Below are 19,726 nucleotides of genomic sequence, written 5' to 3'. Positions count from 1 at the left end.
ATGTTAGATGATGTTATCTTATGCTTATATTTGCATGTTAGATTACTTTCTACATATGGTATAGTATATGTTAGGAGTTACATTCCTACTATGTTAACACCAATGTTCTCCTTAGTGATTTGGAATGTTGCACACGGAGTGATGGTTATGACCCATGATGGTCTAATGATGCTATTAATGGTTGGGAGGAACCAGGCACTTAGTTTATTATTTTTGATCTTTTATGATGATGTATCATGTATGACATGTGATTATCTTTACTTTGTTGCATCATGGATTAGAATAGGATGATGTACCTTATTCCACATATGTATATTCTTTTAAGCTTTTCATACCCTCTAACATGTACAGTGGATGATTGAGCATTTAGAAATGTAATGAATAAACATTGGACTTATCATTATTATTTCATGTTCTTGTTGTATTAGATGGATTCAATAATGTTAGTTGATTTAGATGTAATTCAACGTGAAGGGATTCATGAAGAATGTAACCTATTATATTTGTTATGTTTACTTTAGTTGGTTATTTCTATTGCTTCCATTATTGTGTATAAGTTATATGTGGTATTTACTTTCATGGTTTTAAAAAAAAATTAAAAAAATGCTACCAAACTTGGTAAAATTCTAGGTTAATTCTTTGGATTTCTTGGCGGGGCGTTACAATGACAATTTTACACATTCTTACAGGGTCACTAGTATATGTAATATCATCATTGCATAACACTATTGCCTCCATATCAGCAAATAATTTCTCTTGTGTAATTTATTATTTTTCCTTTCCCTAAGTATCAAATTGTGAGAAAAACATCAATCAAACAATAAAAAAAAGTTCAAAACCTTAACAAAAATAAGATAATAATATTTAATTTTCTAAATTTATAATTACAAAAAAAATTATACAAAACATTTACTTGCACTAAAGAAGAGGTATATTATATATTGAAAGGAATAGTTGACTTAGCGAAAATACTTATTAATAAAATGGTATATTATATATTGGAGGTATTAATTGGATGTAACGAGTATAAATATTACATATATAGTATTTACAAGTCCCATGATATTAAATTTCTTTGTATACATGCAATTCAAATTGTAATCTATTAGCAACTCTTCCCCCACACTTATTGATTTTATCACACATGCAAAAACATGATTTCCTTTACGCATCTTGAGAATTCAATTAGGTCACTTACTAATTAACCCAACAAGCATACAGTTTATAAAACTTATTATGTTACCATTTTTCTGGCCTTCCATCAATGTATAAAACAAGTATTTTACTTTAATTATTTTCTTTCTATTGTAGTTAATTTGTTGATAGTGCATACCTACACATACTTTATTTATATTGAATTATCTACATACAAATATTGTAATTGTAACAAGGTCCTATATGCTCCATCAATTCGATAACTTTTTTTAATAATTGACCTTTATGTCATCCATGGAAAATAGGTTGAAAACATGTAATGATGATGGAGCTATGCAATATATCCTCTCCTTAACTATAAAAGTACTTTTAATTGGAGTTAATTCCATGGGTACCCATTTTCCTAAAGATGTGTGTACCTCAAGGGAACCTTGATGTTACCGTTTGTCTCATCATCATAAGAACATGACCCCCCCTGAGAAAGGAAAAATTGCATGCGTTTATTGAATTTTCTTCTAATCTTTTGATCTTTAGTTTATCTCTCTTTCATAGATCTACTACATGTCTCATTATTCTTTTCTATTCCCATGTTTTCATCACTCAAAAAACACAAATATTATAGATACCTATTTGGTTTATACCTATAGCCCATCAAATGAGAGATACAGTTGAAGGAGTGAAATATTTTTCTATAAAATGAGGCTAATATTAGCGAAGTCTTCCTTAAGTTAATGTTGAAGGTAAAGAAAAATAAAACATTTTATACACATATACCTTTCGATCCATGTCACTATGTATGATCCCATGAATTTGAAGGTTGGATATGTTTTATCAACATCACTTGTGAAGGAATTAATTCTATTGACTTGGCAAAGATTATTAGTGACAACTTGTATGGTAAGAATTAAACTTCTATGGAACTCAACTTACATGCATGCCTTCCTCTTCTATGTCATTACAAGAGTAAAGTGTTGATTGAGGAAGAATTGAAAATAGTTTTGGATTAAGGTAAAAATGGTTTGAAGGGACCCAAAATCATTTAACAAAAACTAGAAATAAGCATTAAGCACCACTAGGTTTTACAAGGACCTAAAACCTAAAGTTTGAAAAAACTTACACAAAAAAAAAGGTTTACAAGGACTTGAAACTGCCAATTTAAACAAAAAATACATAGATCTAGGTTTTACAAGGACCAAGAACGTAGAGTTTAAACAAAGCTAGGAAAAATTAAAACCAAAAATACCACCCATACCAGCAACCAACATACTAGGAACTTTGACCAACACCTAGAGTAGCTCTTTGATGATCTTAGACGCCTCTTTTCTATCTTCTACAATTCTCTAGATGATATCAATCATAATTCAAATAGGAGCCTCAAGAGCCATAGTAACCTTTTTCCTCAAACTCTACCTACTTATCTTACTAGGATCTCTTGGACTCTTGACCCAAACATTTTCTAGAGACATTTTCTCCTCATTGCTCTTCCTACCCAAACTAGCCACCACTACACACAAACAAGAGGTAACTTGTTCCATTCTTTAACCACTTCCCTTAATTAAATGACAAGTTCTAGCTCATACTCTTTGAGTTTATCATGAATGTTACGAACTTCTCTTTCTGGATGTGCTCTCATTTCTCATTCATGGTTCATCTCTTGCTAAATAATACTAAAGAATTAATGAATTTTACATGATAACAACAATGAATTATGATTATCACTCACAATTAGAATTTCAAAATAATTTTCATCATTTTAGAATGTTGAATGTTTTATTTATGATTTTCATTCTTTATCCTATAGTTGTATTTAGTTTTTCACACTTCTATTGGGTACATTATGAAGACTTTCAAAGTGAAAAGTCTAGTTTCCCATATATTAGTGCGATTCATTATGGAAATAATTCTTGCAATGATCTTTTTAGTACCCAATGGAACATTTTGGATTCAAACCATTTTAATTAGGTTGTGATTTTGTCGTTCATGGGTTGTATGTTTTGTGTTTTTATTTTATGTTTTATCTCTTTTTGATGTGGTGTTCATGCTTTTCTTATGTTTTCCTTTTTTTTAATTTCTTGTTTCTTCATGCTATTTGATATTCTTTCATTTTTTTAAAGATGTCTTTTTAAAAAACATTGGCACAATTATTACAAAGCAAGATAGAAAAAAAGTATGAAGCCCAACAAAAAAAATGATGCCTAATGAAAACATCTATTTATACTACAATTGTAAAGCAATAAGAGGTAAACAACAAAAGAGAAAAAAAACTATACTTCAAGACTAAATATGAGAAATTCAAAATTAATTTGGAAATTAAATCATTCCAAATAATATTGAACAACCTAAATTATATATTTTTGATGCAAAGATCTCTCCAAATTAAACTATCTTATCCTTACTAACTCTCTTATCATCACTATTGTTCTTTCACATTAGAGACACTTCCTTAATCTATCATTCTTGCTTTATAAAAATGATTTGACACTTTCAAAACTGTACCTTTTTAAATTTGAATTACTCTCTTCTATCATCATTTTCTTAATTTATTAAAAATGATTTGACCCTTTCAAACCCTACCTTCTAAAATTCCTATGAAAATAAGATTTCTACATAGAATAGATTCCTCCCTATTCTCTTCAACATATATATGCATCTTATGAGGTAATTTATTGCCATAATTTCATCGCAGAATTTTAATTACTTTCTCTTTTTTTTCTTAATATTGGAAGTAGAGAACAATTTAGGTTTTTTTCCATAAGAGTAACAATTCTTAACCACTAAAAATAAATAGATTTTAGAGATTGAATGCAACACTAATGAAATCTCATGATTTCTCATAGCTCTAAAATGACAAGAATTCCAAAATGTTGTGATGGAAGATTAGGATGTAAAGTGACATAATTAGAAAAAAAAAATTCACCTTTGAAAAGAATAAAAAATATACAACGTGCCTAAATTAAAACAAGAAAAATGAAGAAAAATTTCTTTTATATTTGATCTTCAAAGAAGCTCAATTATTTTCTTTCAGAAAAGAAGCTTTCAACTAAGAGACATGTTATACATATTAATAACAAGAAGCATGATTTCCAGAATTCATGTTAACATATTTTTCTTACAATAGTCATGGAAAATATTTAATGAAAATCATTTTGTGAATTGTGTGAAAATGATAGAGAAATTGTAAATAGTCATAGTTTAATTTGAAGCATATTTGTCTCTAATTAGTGCCCAAATTAGTAATATGATGAAACATAAATATCAAGGACATGATTGTGCCCTCATTTTGAAATACAAGCTTATCAAAATAATATATACAATACTAGAAATCATTAGTTTTCAAGATTTTTGATTAAAATCTAAGACCCTTTAATGTTGATAACTAGTACTATAATGCATGTGATCATGCAATTTCATTCCTCAATAAGTAGAGGTAGTTGATGATAGAGTGGTAGAAAGGGTTAATCCAAGGTCTAATTGTCCATCACAAATTCCAACAATATAACATAATCACAAATGTGAACAAGGAGTATGCAAAAGGAATGTTTTGTTCATAATAAAAAATACACAAGTCTAAATAACATGATCATCATGCTATTTTTTTATATATTAAGAATTACATTTTTCTTGTCCTAGATATTTCTCATAATATGATATATACATTCATCTTTTCTTTACTTATATTAAAAAACACATAGATTCATCTTTGTTTGTGTACATCTCATCATTCTTCTCTCATTAGGAGGTACATACATTAACCTTTTGTTTAATATATTTCATCATTCTTCTCTGATAAGGACATACATTTCTTACCACATCATCAACATCCTTCTAAATGTATTAGGCGGACATCTTATATCGAATGAAAGACAAGTAGATGTATGTAAATGGCGAGGTGTCACCATTCAACATTTACATAGTCAGAAGTAATTAAATGTGGACTTTCGATACGTTACCATAGGAATTGAACCCTAGATATATTAATACAAGACATACAAAAAGAATCAAACCCTAGATCTAGTACAAAAATAATAATTTAGAAAAAATCAATTCATGAGTAAAATTTTAAAATGTCATTGTAGATTGGCTTACATTTAACATTTGAGGAACATCCATCATTACAATCTTCTCACATTCAAAGAATTAAGTATTGAATATTTCTTCTCTAAAGTTGAGCTACAGTACCTTGATCTCATTGTAATTTTAGGTCAAATGGATTATAGGATATAGCTTGTGATTTTTATGTTCACGTTATTTATTCTCCCTTCCATTCTGCAAAAGTGGCATATTAAAACCTATTCAAATCATTGTCTTTGGTTACTATAAACCTACTAATGTAAAAAATTTGGTAAATCATTCTCAGTGGATCTCCTACCTAACTATGCCCTTCCTTTCCCTTGCCTATGGTCAAGATGAAAAAACCCTCCCACATGCACACTTGCAAACTTCCACAATGTTTTTTTTACTTTATTTTTGTTTATATCCTGACAATGTCAAAATTTTGATAATAAAATTCATGTATTGAACATTAAATGTCCACAAAATTTTGAGGACAAAAAAAAAGCTTAGTCAAAATTTTGACTTTATTGGGATCATATTAAAAAATGGTGAATTTGACAAGTCAAATTGGCCTATCATCAAAAGTTTGGTAAAAAATGGAGGCCTAATGTACTAGTGTGCTCCCCCTTAAGATATAAATATCTATTCAGTAGTATCTTCAACATCATTAATGTCTCACTGATCTCTCCCTTTCATTATACATCACTTCATTGTTACATATCTTCTTCTTCAGTATTCCCCCCTTTACACATTCTCTTCCTTTTAGGGTATTATCTCTTCCTTAGGATATCATATCCCCCTTTGACAAAAATTCCAGAGGTAACCATAAGCTTCAATGTTTTTTTAATAAAACCTTGTAGTTATACATTTTCCCTTACATGTACTAATTACTATTGGAAATTTTTGCCTCCCATTAAATCCATCATTGATAATCAATCTAAGAAATCTTCAATGGGCTATATTCTTTACTGTGGGTTAACATGCTCTTTTGTAGAGGATAGCATTTTTTGTTAACCATCTTTGCTATTTTGAAAGCTAATTTTCACATCTTGTCTGAAACCATGAATTTCACCATTTTAGAGAACTTCATTCTTTACCTTCATGAAATAGAGACATCGAGTAGTGCCAATGGGGTTGGTCCATGAGGCAGTGGGATAACATTTCATTTTATCCCATTTCAAATTTTTTTATGGGAGTTCTTTGGATCTGACGACTCTTGCACTTTCACATTACTACCCTTTTCTCTTGTGAAGATGCAACAACCATAAGATTTGGATGCATCTTTGGGAGCCTCCTTGCTTCATCTCAATCATTCATTTGAAATGAAGAACATCTGAATGAATTGCCACATTTTTATCACTCATTGGGAGATTCTTAAATGCATTTAAATCATTCATTTGATATGAAGAAGATCTTGATCAATTGCCATGCTTTAATCACTAGATATAGATATTTTTGTGGGCATAAGAACCATCTATTTTGAATGAAGAAATCTAAATCAATGGCCAATATTTTTGGGTAGATATGATTATGTTTTCATGTGGGTTAAATCTACATTTTCTTTCAGTGGGTTAACATTGAATTTTATCCCACCTAGCATTTTTCAACAGTGACAAAAATCAAATTGATGTTGCCTTACCAAATTACAAAGACTATTCATTTAATGTGGAATGACTCCTTGACCATGCTTGTTTGATGATTTTTGCAAGGAATCATGATCCTTTTAGCTGCCAAATACTTTCTTTGGCCCTTCCTATCACTTCCATGAATCAAGCAAAAATAGAAATCATATTTCTTTCTAATTCTTCATTTACTATGTACTGTGTAACCTCAACTCCATTATAGTTAGACATTGTACTGAAGGCTATATTTGGGTTATGCTTCCACTCCATAAAGAAAGTTTTGTTATTATTCTCAAGATCATTTTCTCTGATCTTTTGTTGATTCATTCTTTGTAATTTCTTTCGCCTCTTATTCAATAGAAATTACTATTTTTTCATCCATTCTCAACCAATTGAATTTGTGTAATATGTTATGCCTCATTTTCTTGGATGTATTTTAGAAATTATAATACCTTATGAATATGTTCATTTCAGTTAACTAACCTGTTTAGTGAATCTATTTTGTTCCTTGCATGGTTATGTTATTTCTTAGATTTCCTAAGGTGTTAAGGTTGAAAGGATATATATAATGATATGTCTAGTATAATATACTAGATTCTAGTATAATTATTAGAAGTAGATCAACAATCTATTTGGCACGTCACTCCATATCCCCTTAAAATTTTTAAATTTATGTTTCCTTCTCCCTTTTGCTTGTAAGCCTTAGTTAGGTGCACCTAGATTGTGAGGAAGCCAACCTTCTCCAGATATTCAATCTTTGATTACAAAGTCCCACACTTATGAGGTTGTTTCCATGTTACATGTGTCACCTAGGGATAACAAATTGCGAAGTGGTGCATACTTTTCTATCAATTTTTTTTGGCATGCACAATGGGACAACATTCATGCTTACTAGAAGTCTACTCATCTGCTAATGTCAAAACAAGGACTTCAATTTTAATGTTGAGAAGATAATTTTCTCTTAACATTTTATCCTTCAAGAGGCTCACATTTATGCACTTGGAAAATCCATTTCTAGAGGTAACTTTTATTTTACTAAGATTTCATTTTCAAATCCTAGAAGAAAAAGAAGTAGACTCTCTTTATCATCAGTTAGGAGTTTAGGAGTTGTAGTTACAACTTCTAGATCTCCTTCTACTCATCCACTTGATTGATCACATCCTAGGACACCATTATTTCATTTTAAATGACCATTATCTCACATGACCCTCCCTAGAAATTAGGTGTTTTCTACCTTTTATGGTAATAACCATCTTGTTGTATCTTAAATACATGATATCTTAGTATCTTCTACTAAGAGAATACTAGATTTTACTATTGAAAATTCAATTTCCCTAATATGACATATTAAGGAAGTTTAAAATATCTATAATATACATGGTATTACAAGGGATGATCTTTCTATTAGATTATTAGCTTCATATTTAAAGGGAAAAGCCTTACAATTGTATAAACAATTGCGACATAACTCTATTCATAATTAGGATGAGCTAGGAGAAAGATTGTGCAAACATTTCAAAGGTAAGAGTGGTCATCTATCATTTTTGGAGCAAATAACTACAATAAATGGAGCACATCATGAGTTTATAAAAAAATCAATTATAGATTCCAAAAATAATGGGATCAAATTCTTGTTGTAGTAAAGCCTACTTCTGTGAATGCTTTCTTACATTATCTTAAAGCATTCGATAGTGAAATTTCTACTGCATTGCAAAGCATGGGAGAAGATACTTTACTTGCTACATAAAAAACTTCTATAAGGGCTGAGAACACTCTAATCCAAGGAGGAAAGCTAGCTCCAAGGCATCCAATGCCACTCTTTCTTGATATACCTAGACACCAACCTACAATGGCTCCCATCCCAACTACAACTAAAAATCACCATTTTGTTACTTCTCCCTAAACATCTACATATTTGAGTGGGATACATAAAATTGATGCCATGATGTATTCAATGATTCAAAATACCAATAAAATTTTTTAGAATCATAGATTTGATATGTAAAGGAGATTGCAAGATCATACCACAATGGTGCAAAATCTGAACAACAATTTGGTGACTATGGAGAGAAAACAATCTTAAAGTAGTAGGCCTTTTCAACCCCATATCAAAATAATTAATTCAATGAGTAGATAAATCATGGTCAAGGTCCATGCAATCACAATAGATAGAAGGTTAATATAGCCCTTGCAAATGCAATCACAAATCTAGTAAGGATAGTAGTCACTCAAAATAATTTGGCTCAAGGACAAGAATATTATCTTGCTTGTAACTTTTCATATGAGAAATGTATATGCCATAGAGTGGAATCTTCTCAAGCTTTGGCTACATAAGAGAAAGTAATAGGGAAACAATATGATTCTAATAAAATCACCATTAGTTTTGAATCCCAAGAGAAAGGGGATTGTGCCTTCATGAATTATCAGCCTAAAGATTACTGCATGTAAATCATGATGGTATTGATGCCAGAGCTCATAACACTAGAATTAAAAGGAGAGTTGTAGAGGAGGTTCCATCCTCTTCATTGAATCATGCTACAAATATGAAGGTTGTTCCACATGCCAAACATTAAAATGTATAGCACAATGTCACTGCTCCATTACAAAATTGAGACAACAAGAAGACTAAAGAGCCACATGTCACTTCCATTCATATGTCAAACACTATGGTCATTAAGTTTTCAGCCAAGTCAACATAGAATTCTCTTAACATTGTAGATGAAATGAAGAGGACCAATTTCATTGTTCCTATGTGGGATGTCCTTTCAATACCATCTCAATTGGAATTACAACAACAACAATTAAAGACTATCAAACTACAAAATAGACCAGCTACCATGGATGGAGCAGCAAGCCTTGTGCAACCTTTAAAGGAAGAAGGAAAAAGGGAGAAGAGTAAGCTTTTCCCCTTTTATCTCTCTTTGATTATAGGAGATGAATTGGTTCACAATTGTATTATAGACTCTAGAGCTAGCAGCTCGATGATGCTAAGGTGTATAGCTGATCTTCTTGGTATTAAATATGAACCAATGTCCTAGAGAGTTGTTAAATTGGATGGTAGTTATATTTCAATACTAGGACTATTAAGAGGTGTAAACATGGCACTGCATGCATGTCCTAGGTGTAGTGTTATAAAAGATATATCATTTGTTGAGCTTCCTCTACATTTTTCCATTTTCCTATCTAGAGACTTTACTACACAAATTTGTGGCTATATTGCATCTAATTGGTCTTTCATGTTCTTTAGAACTAGGTATGGAATAAAGGCTTCCATAAAGGCCAAACCATTGGCCCTTAATGATAAAGAGACATATACTCCTAGCCCCATAAATATGAATTGCACAATGCATGAAGAGGATGAGGAATGCATAATACATGAACACATTACTCTCTTAATAGAGGTCCCTAATTATCTTTTAGATGAATGGACTAATGCTTTCCAAATTGACCAAAAACAAGAAGATGAAGAGATAGGCTTTGGAACTTATTATACATTTAAGGAGGGCACTCCTATTCCAAATCTCATGAATGCACAAGAAGATACAAATAGATTATGAAATACATTATTATTAAGATAATAGATGTTGCACATATTACATAATATTGTTATATTGTATTGTTTTTATTTTATTATCTAATTTTGTATCTAGGAGAACCTAGATGGATGTACAACATATAAAGATTCCCATGGGATATACTTGATGAGTTGTATTGTAAGATTGTGGTAATTTTTGATGCAATTATTTAGTATTAGGGAAAAGAAATTACATTTACAATATTAAATGTGGGCCCAATGGGTAAGTAGCACATGGTTTTAACACATGGCTTATGTAATACCACTTGGTGGCTTTGTGGGACTTGCTACTATATAAGTAACCACACGGGTAGTTGTAGTATGAGAAAATGTGAAATGGATAAATGCAAGAGTCGAGTGGGACAAGGCTTGACAGGTAAGAAAAAGGACCATTTGTGAAGGTTGGAAGTGTTGCCCCACTTTTTACCCTGTATTCATTTTGCAAAAATTGAAATTTTTGTGTATAAGTTTGGGTTAGTAATGTTTGGGTCTAGTTTTTCCCCTTAGGTGAAGAGAGTCTCCATTAGATTTTCCATCTTTTCCTTCTCACACATTTTATGGCTGGGTGGATTTTCCTTGATATCATGAGTCCATGAGTAGCTTAGTACCTAATTCAATGGGGACTCTTGTGATTCACATTGTTATTCACAAAGCTGGACTTGTTAAAGGCTTATCATATTTTTCTTGTGAAAGAATGAAGTTTGCAAAAAATTGAGCATTGCCTTCTCCTCGATGGGTTTTCAACCCATTAAGGTGATTTTGTGCAAAGATTAACAAATGAGGCTTATACATTGAGGTAAGAAGATAATGAATTATTCTATGGAAAATTCCTATTTTCATTATAGTTTTCTACCTTGGGAAATATTTGGGATTCCTCATGACATTCAAAACCATCTTAAGTGGAAAACCCAAAAATGACTTCTCCTCGGTGGGCTTTCAACCCATGAAGTCCATTTTTTGCCATAGGCAATTGTGAAGGGAGGAGACAAGGAGGTGGGGCCCCATTCAACTTTCATGGTCCTTTCAAGATTTTCTAAACCCAGAGGAAATGTTAACTTAAAAGATAAAGTGTAAATAAAGCCTATGGGGAAAAAACAAAAATCATCTTCTCCTTGGTGGGCTTTCAACCCATGAGGGCAATTTTCTACATTCATAAAGAAATAAACTTTGTAAGTAGATTGGGCTTAGAAATTACACATAAGGCATCTTAAGATGATAATGGAAATATTCTAACCATTGTTGGAAAGGTATACTAAGTAGAATCCAACTAGGTAGATATTTCTTTACGAAGTTTTTTCTTCTTAATCCTTTGAAACTAAATGGAAAATGGAAAGATAAGTATCAAAGAAAGGAATGCTACCATAGGACCAATAGAAATAGTGAAAAGACATTGAAATGTACATTAGAAGCTCTTGCATTTACTGATTCAATAGATTTTTCCTTTAGTTCATTCATGTTGTGTAGATCTTGAAGATAAATAGATGAATTAGGATTCCTATATAGAGTGAAACATTATAGTTTTTCAAACTACCACTTTTTCTTGAACTATTTTTCTATTAAATTGCACAACATTTTTAAATATTTTGTGATTGTGAATTAAATTCCCTTTACGTCATCTAAATTCAAATTTTCAATTTACTTCATTCTCAAATAGAATGACAACCATATTTGTGGGGTTTGATGGGCTACATGGGATCAAGTCCACATTATAGAACTTCACAGATACCTCACTCCACTTTTATGATATGTAGTATTTCCAAAGGAGATTGAGGTCATAGCTAATTCATTCTATAACTAAGAAGATCTAAGGAAGTGGACTAGTGGAGGCAACTGGTTTCTCAATGGTAGTCCAAGCTCTGGAATTAATTTATGAATGCATAAATCACTACAATCTAGATATGAAACAAATTCTAATACTTGATCATATAGTACTAATCTCTATTGATAGGAAAACTATGGTGAACTACCTCCAAGTACTAGAATGAGAGGAGGATTTAGAATTGATAGTAGGAGGAGTATTCTTTGAGTTCTCTATGAAGGAGATGGTGTGGAGGAAAGAATTTATGTGATCCTAGTTCCAAAATTTGTGGGGTGCCTAGAGCAAGGTCCCCAAAACTCTATTTGGTACTAATCTCAAGCTTGAGATTGTAGACATTTTGGTTCTCCTACATAGATTGAAAGGTGAGGTAGAGGCTCTAAATTTTTTTGAACACTATTTCTTTCTACTATTAGTTATTTGTTCAAATATGTAGTATATTGATTGGGCGCATGAGGTAAGTGAGAATCTATTTAGAGCTCTCAGTGCCATGAAGTTTTACAAAACCTTTTATATGTCTTCCTTTCTAATTTATATGCTAGCATCTCTACAGTTGTGGTTAAGCTTGCCAAGAATAGAAAACTTTACTGATGATGTGAAATGTTATGAGTTCTATCCATGTTTTCAATTGCTAAAAAGTTATGTAGAATATGCCAAAGATGATGATGCATTTACAATGAGAATTTGTAAGGAACTCCAAGGATGCCTAGAGAGGTTATTTAGCCTAGAGGAAATGGTGTCTATTAGTCACTTTGGTAACTATTTTATCTAGTTCTCATCTTTCTCATAGTTGCATCTTGTAACTTTCAATGGATTCCCCTTGAAGCTTCCTAGGTATCCAAATGACATGGTTGTGCTGATAGAGATTGTGAGGCAGGTGGTCTAGGTGAATTTTCTAAGCAGAAGATTGAAGAAGAAAGGGTATGAATTCCTTATGAAATTGGAGCTTATAGTTGTGATTCCTGCTCCAATGCAAAGAATATGCTCAAAGTGTTCTAGATGAAATATAAATTTGAGGAGTATGAGGTCATGAGACCTATGTTTGATTTGAAGGAATATGTGAGGGATGTGTTGTAGATGGGGAGTGTGATCAAATGCATCACCATTGTTGAATACTATTGGGCATATTGTAAAGATGAATTTGAAAGGCAAGGTTGTGCTTTCGCTAGGCTCACAATAGAGAAAATTAAAATATATTGTATCAATTTCAATGTTGAAGGATTAGAGGACGATGGCAAAAAATATGTATAGAAATATATATTTAACTAAGATAAGGTGAACTCCTATGATTTTAGAGCCTTATGAGGATGCTAAGGAAGATTTAGATGTTATGATGGCTACAATCATCAAGAGAACTTGGAAGTGGCTTGAATGGACAACCAAACGAAGCCAAAGTAAAAGCACAACCACTCATGTTTCTTCAATTGTTGCTACTCCCTCTTTGTCCTAGAGTGCCACACCAAGTATAGCACTAGTTGCTACTCAAGGACCAGCTCAACCTTCAGGAAGAGGTGATCAACCTCCAGACAAGAGCTTTCCCATAGCTAAGAGCTATCATTACACATATCTTCTAGTTATTGGAACCAAAATTGGTGCTAAATAGAAGAAGACAGAGGAGCCAAAGGATAATTGTACCACTCTAGTTCCATTCTCCCATGTCACACCAATTCTATCTCCTCATGTTTCTCTAGTTCCTTCTCCCCATGTTACTCTAGTTCCCTCTCCTCATGATAGCCCCATTCTACTAGTAATTGCCACACTTATCAAACCAAGTGGCTTCCCAACATAGATAGTAGATTTGAGAGATGGAAAGAGTAGTACTAGTGAATATACTAAGTGTAATGAGGCAATGAAGAAAACTCCAAAGGTAGATAAAGCCGAGAGCTCTTCCAAGCTCATTTCTCAAGATTTGAAGAATCCTTTTTCTTTAATTGTGATGATGATCACTCCACCTAAGAAGAAGATTTTTAGTATAGAATCACTTGGGATGGCTTCCAAAGTGAAAGGCATTGATTCCTAGTTGTAGGATACTCTAGAAAGATATAGGAAAAGGAAAGATGAAAGTGCTCCCACCAAAGACAGTGTATCCCTTGTAGTTCCTTCTAGATCTTCATTAACCAAGGTAAAGAAGTAGAAAACTTTGTCTATGCTTGGGAAAGATCTTGAAATAGGTCACTTGACAATGGAGATAGTCAAGTCCAACAAAGGAGGAGGGATTGAAGATATGACTACTCATGATTTTACTCTGCACTACTTGGAACTTGGAGAGGCTAGGCATGACACCAAGGTTGGCGTGTGGAAGTCAACTAATGAGGTGATTGAGGAACAATTAGAAAGTTGAAACTTGTTAAGGACTAGAATGAAGGCTCAGATAGAAGAATTGAAAAGGTTAATCATATAGTTGGTTACTCCATTTGCAACTATCTCTAGAGTATTAGTAACCAAAAATCCTACAACTGTTGAGGTTCAGGACCCCATCTCTCAACTTCAAAAAGATAGGCACTTTGGCCAAATTGGTAAGGAATGGATTGGGAAGCTCAAATTAGAAGGAGCAACTATTATAAAACAAATTGGTAATGTTATCCTGAGATTGGAGATAGAGAAGGATAACATAATATTAAATAGAAATACTATGGTTAAGGAATGGATGAAGTGCAATGATTGTGTCTATCTTCTGAAGATGATCATTAAGATGAAGCCAAAGAAACTTGTTGAAGTTAAAATCTTACTAAAGTGATGGGGACACAACCCAAGCATAGAACGGACACAACAGGAAAAGGGAAATTGTATTAACTGTGAAAATAAGCTAGTACATTTAGTAAAAAGAAAATAGACTTCAAAACATGCCCTAAGGGCTTACAATAGTGTAAATCTAGAGATAATTTCTCCGTTTGTACCTCCTCTCAAACTCCACTCTGAACTGCCTTTTACAATGCCAGAAATCTCCTTAAATAGATCCCAAAGGGTTAAGGACTAGGAATACATTCTAGAAAGTGCTAGTAGGAATCCATCAACCAAATAGAAGGCTCTAGAAGTTGTGTTAGAACTCGACGCAAATCTAGAAGAATCCATAAATGGTTATCGAACTTCTGGGAGGCATAACTTTTGAACCGTAGCTCCGATTGATGAACCGTTTATATTTTTGAAAAGCTCTCGAAGCACTCTATAGCCCTATGGACAAAATTTGCTTGTCACCATTTTTTGGCCCTTTTTAAGGTCATTTAATTCCCCTAACCTGACTTTGGAGTATTCTTAAGAGGTCTCCAAAACCCAAAAAATTGCAACAACTTTCAAATCATGGGGCCTTTTGACCTGATTCTTTTTCTGGAATGCTCTAATTTACCATTACATTCATTTGGCCAATTTACACCTTCTAGTTTACCAAAATGATGACCCAATTACATACTCCTATTTTTTGGGCATTTACACATATCCCAAGGTGTTCAAATACTCTATCCTAGAACACTGATAGTGGAACTGTGAGAGTTGGAACCTTTATTTGACCCAAATGGGTATCCAAAAATGAAAACACATGAAATAGAAACTAAGTCTAAGTACATTTTTTTTTTGGGTGACACAGGATTGCCCTTATACCTCTAGATGCTCCTGTATCAGACACCCAGGGTAGATTGAAAAGTGACTCTGTCACTTTATGAATTGTAGAGGAAATCCCAAATGGGAAACCTTAGCTGCTGAAATCCAAGTTGAGTCCTCAATCGGCCGTCCTTTCCACTTGACTAAATACTCTTCATACTGCCTATTTCTGGTACTCCTACCCACACGATGATCAAGAATGTCATCTATCTCCTCCTTCTTAGAAGTAGGAATCATACATGGCTCTAACACTAGCTCCTCATCTGCACCATCATCATGATACTCTGTTAAGTCTACAATGTTGAAAATAGGAGAAATGTTAATACCATCTGATAGTTCCACCTCATATGTATTTCTTGAGTCATGTTTCTTCAGAATTTTTTAGGGGCCAAATTTCTTCATTTTCAGCTTGTTGTAAGTACTGGCTGGAAATCTTTCTTTTCGTAAGTGCACCATTACTAGATCCCCTACATGGAAGTCCTTATGTCTTCTCCTTTGATCATCTCTAGCTTTATACTCTTGATTCATCTTGATAATGTGTGCTTGAACCTCCTCATGTAGATGCTTGATATGTTAGAAAATTTCTCAGCTTCAGCACTTGTCCTCTCCCCTTGTTCTATCTTCCTCAGCTCTGGTGCAGTCCTTGGGCTACTTCCATATACAATTTGGAATGGTGATTTTCTAGTACTCCTATTTACAGAGTTATTATAAGAAAACGCTACCTGTAGTAGAATCAAATTCCATCCCTTGGGCTTATCCCCAACTAAACATCTCAGCAAATTGCCCAGACTTCTTTTTACCACTTCTGTTTGGCTGTCAGTCTACGGGTGATGTGTGGAACTGAGTTTCAAGTTTGTTCTCAACTTCTTCCACAATGTCCTCTAGAAATACCCCACAAATTTAGTATCTCTATCAAAAACTATACTCCTTGGGAGACCATGTAGTCTCACCACCTCTGTGGAAAACAAGTTTGCAATATGGACAACATCATGAGTTTTGTGGCATGGAATGAAATGTGCCATTTTGGAGAACCTATCAACCACCACAAATACTGAGTCATTACCCCTTTGTGTCCTTGGCAATCCAAGAACAAAATCCATACTTATATCATCCCATGGCTTTGATGGAATAGGAAATGGTTGATACAGTCCAATATTGTGGCTAAATCCCTTGGCAACTTGACAAACCTAGTAACTCTATACAAACTTCTTCACATCCTGTGAAATCTCAGGCCAAAAATAATGTTCTCTAAGAATGGCAATGGTCTTATCTTGACCAAAATGGCCTACCATCCCTCCACTATATTTCTCCTTAATCAAATTTTCCCTCATGGAACTCCTTGGAATGCATAATTGACTACCCTTGAATAACATACCATCCTAAATCAGATAGTCTGACCACTTAGTTCTATCTATAGCAACAAGCTCTTTACAAGCTTTCCATGCTTCAGCAAAATCAAGATCTTCAGGATACAAATTCTTGAGTTCATCAAACCCAACTACTTCAACTTGCATTACTATAAGAAACAACTACCTCCTACTTAGTGCATCTACAACCCTGTTAGATTTTCCACTTCTATGCTTCATAACAAATGTATAGCTCTGCAAGAACTCTACCCACTTCATATGCCTCTGATTCAATTTGCCTTGGCTATTGAGGTACTGTAATGCTTGATGATTAGTATACAAAAGAAATTCCTTTGGAAATATATAATGCCTCTATTTCTTTAAGGCTTGAACTATTGCAGAGAACTCTTGATCATAAATAGGATACTTCTTTCTTGCATCATTTAATTTTTCACTAAAATATGTAATAGGCTTACCTTCTTAGCTTAATACAGCTCCAATAGCGCTGCCACTAGCATCACAATCCACCTCGAACACCTTTCTAAAATCTAGAAGTGCCAACACAGGTTGTTCTATCACCTTCTTCTTTAGCAATTCAAAACTTCTTGCAGCTGCTGCAGTCCATTTGAACTCTTTTCTATCCCCTCTTATTGTATCAGTTAGGGGTGCACATATGCCAATGAAATTCATAATAAACTTCCTATAAAAACTAACCAAACCATGAAATGATCTTACCTCGGTAGCAAACCTTGGAGTAGGTCATTCCAAGATGGCTTTTACCTTCTCTGGATCCATTTTGAGACCTTCAGGTGATATAAAAAACCCTAAAAAGACTAACTCCCTTTTGTCAAAGATACACTTTTTTAGATTAATTAACAGTTTCTCTTCCCTTAGCCTTTCAAGGACACTACGAATATGAAATAAATTTTCTTCCAAAGTCTTGCTGAAAATAAGAATATCATCCGAATAGACAATAACAAATTTTCCCAAGAACTTCTTAAGTACCTCATTCATGAGCCGCATGAAGGTGCTTGGGGCATTCATCAATCCAAAGGGCATGACTAACCACTCATAAAGACCCTTCTTGGTCTTGAAGGCTATTTTCCACTTATCTCCTTCTTGAATCCGTATTTGGTGATAACCACTCTTGAGATCTATCTTTGTGAAGTATTGAGCTCCACTCAAACAGTCCATAAGATCATCCATTCTTGGCAAAGGAAACTGGTACTTGATAGTTATCCTATTTATAGCTCGAGAGTCTGTACACATCCTCCACTCTCCATCCTTCTTTGGTATGAGTACTGTAGGTACTGCACATGGACTTAGGTTCTCTTGAATCAAGCCCTTCCTTAATAGATCCTGAACCTATCTATTTAGCTCCTCTATTTTAGTAGGAGTCATCCTATGAGTAGCCTTGTTAGGAAAACTAGCTCTTGGAATCAGATCTATCTGATGACTGATTTGCATTACTAGTGGCAATACTTCTGGAACATTATCAAAGATAATATCTCCAAACTCACCTAGTAAATCTGAAACTTCAAGTGGTATTTCACTACTACCTTCTTTATCTTTCCTAGGAATCAAATCATAGCACATACGCAGGTGTTTCATGCCATCTAAAAACTTTCTTCCATCAACAAGACAAATCCTAGCACTGCTACATACCTTTTCACTTTCCTTTTTCATGGGCTTCAATTTGTGGCAAACTGCATCCTTTGTCAGAGAGTATGTGTTTACATGTCCATCATGTACTACATATCTATCAAATTGCCACGGTCTACCCAACAATAGATGGTAAACATCCATTGAAATAACATCATAAAGAACTTCATCATGGTAAATCCCAATTTTGAATTTTACTAAACATTGTTCACTTACCAGGACCTTATGATCATCTTTCACCCAAGAAATCTGATAGGGCTGGGGATGTCTCTCCCTCTTGAGCTTCAGCTTAGAGACCATCTATTCTGACACCAAGTTATCTATGCTACCACCATCAATGATCACATCACAACATTTATCCTCACACTTGCATCTGGTACGAAACAAACTCCTCCTTTATCCTGGTTCTATCTCACCACTTAGTAGGACCCTTTCATTTACCAAAGTCTCTCCTCTTTTTGCATCTTTTGAATGTGATGATTGTGCATCCTCATCCACATGAGCAACCCTATCTTGACCCTTAGCCCTCCTATCTATCCTTCCTTTTTGTTGAGGGCATTCAAAGGCATGATGACCTTCTTCATTGCAATGGAAATAGGTATGACAAAAGCCTCCTCTTCCTTGTCCATGTCCTCTACCTCTTCCTCTCTGATTTCCAAAGTCTTGATCATGGGAGTGATTGAAACCCTCATTCCTCTAGTTCTTGCTAGTACCCACATCTTCATGTTTCTTTTGGGTTTCATTGTGGCCTCTAGATGACCTACCACTTCCCCTTCCTCATTGACTGGGCCCTCTTTGTCTTCCTTCAAACCTTTTATTTAGCTTCTCCTCAACTTGTAGGGAAAACTGGTATGCCTCTTCAACGTTGGTCATTCTTACCAGACTTAATTCCTCCTCGATGCTA

The sequence above is a fragment of the Cupressus sempervirens genome, chromosome 7 (genome assembly GCF_028749045.1).
Source record: "Cupressus sempervirens isolate cs-2001-9-10 chromosome 7, ASM2874904v1, whole genome shotgun sequence".
NCBI classification, from domain to species: Eukaryota; Viridiplantae; Streptophyta; class Pinopsida; order Cupressales; family Cupressaceae; genus Cupressus; species Cupressus sempervirens.
Note: the sequence above shows the minus strand (reverse complement) of the source record.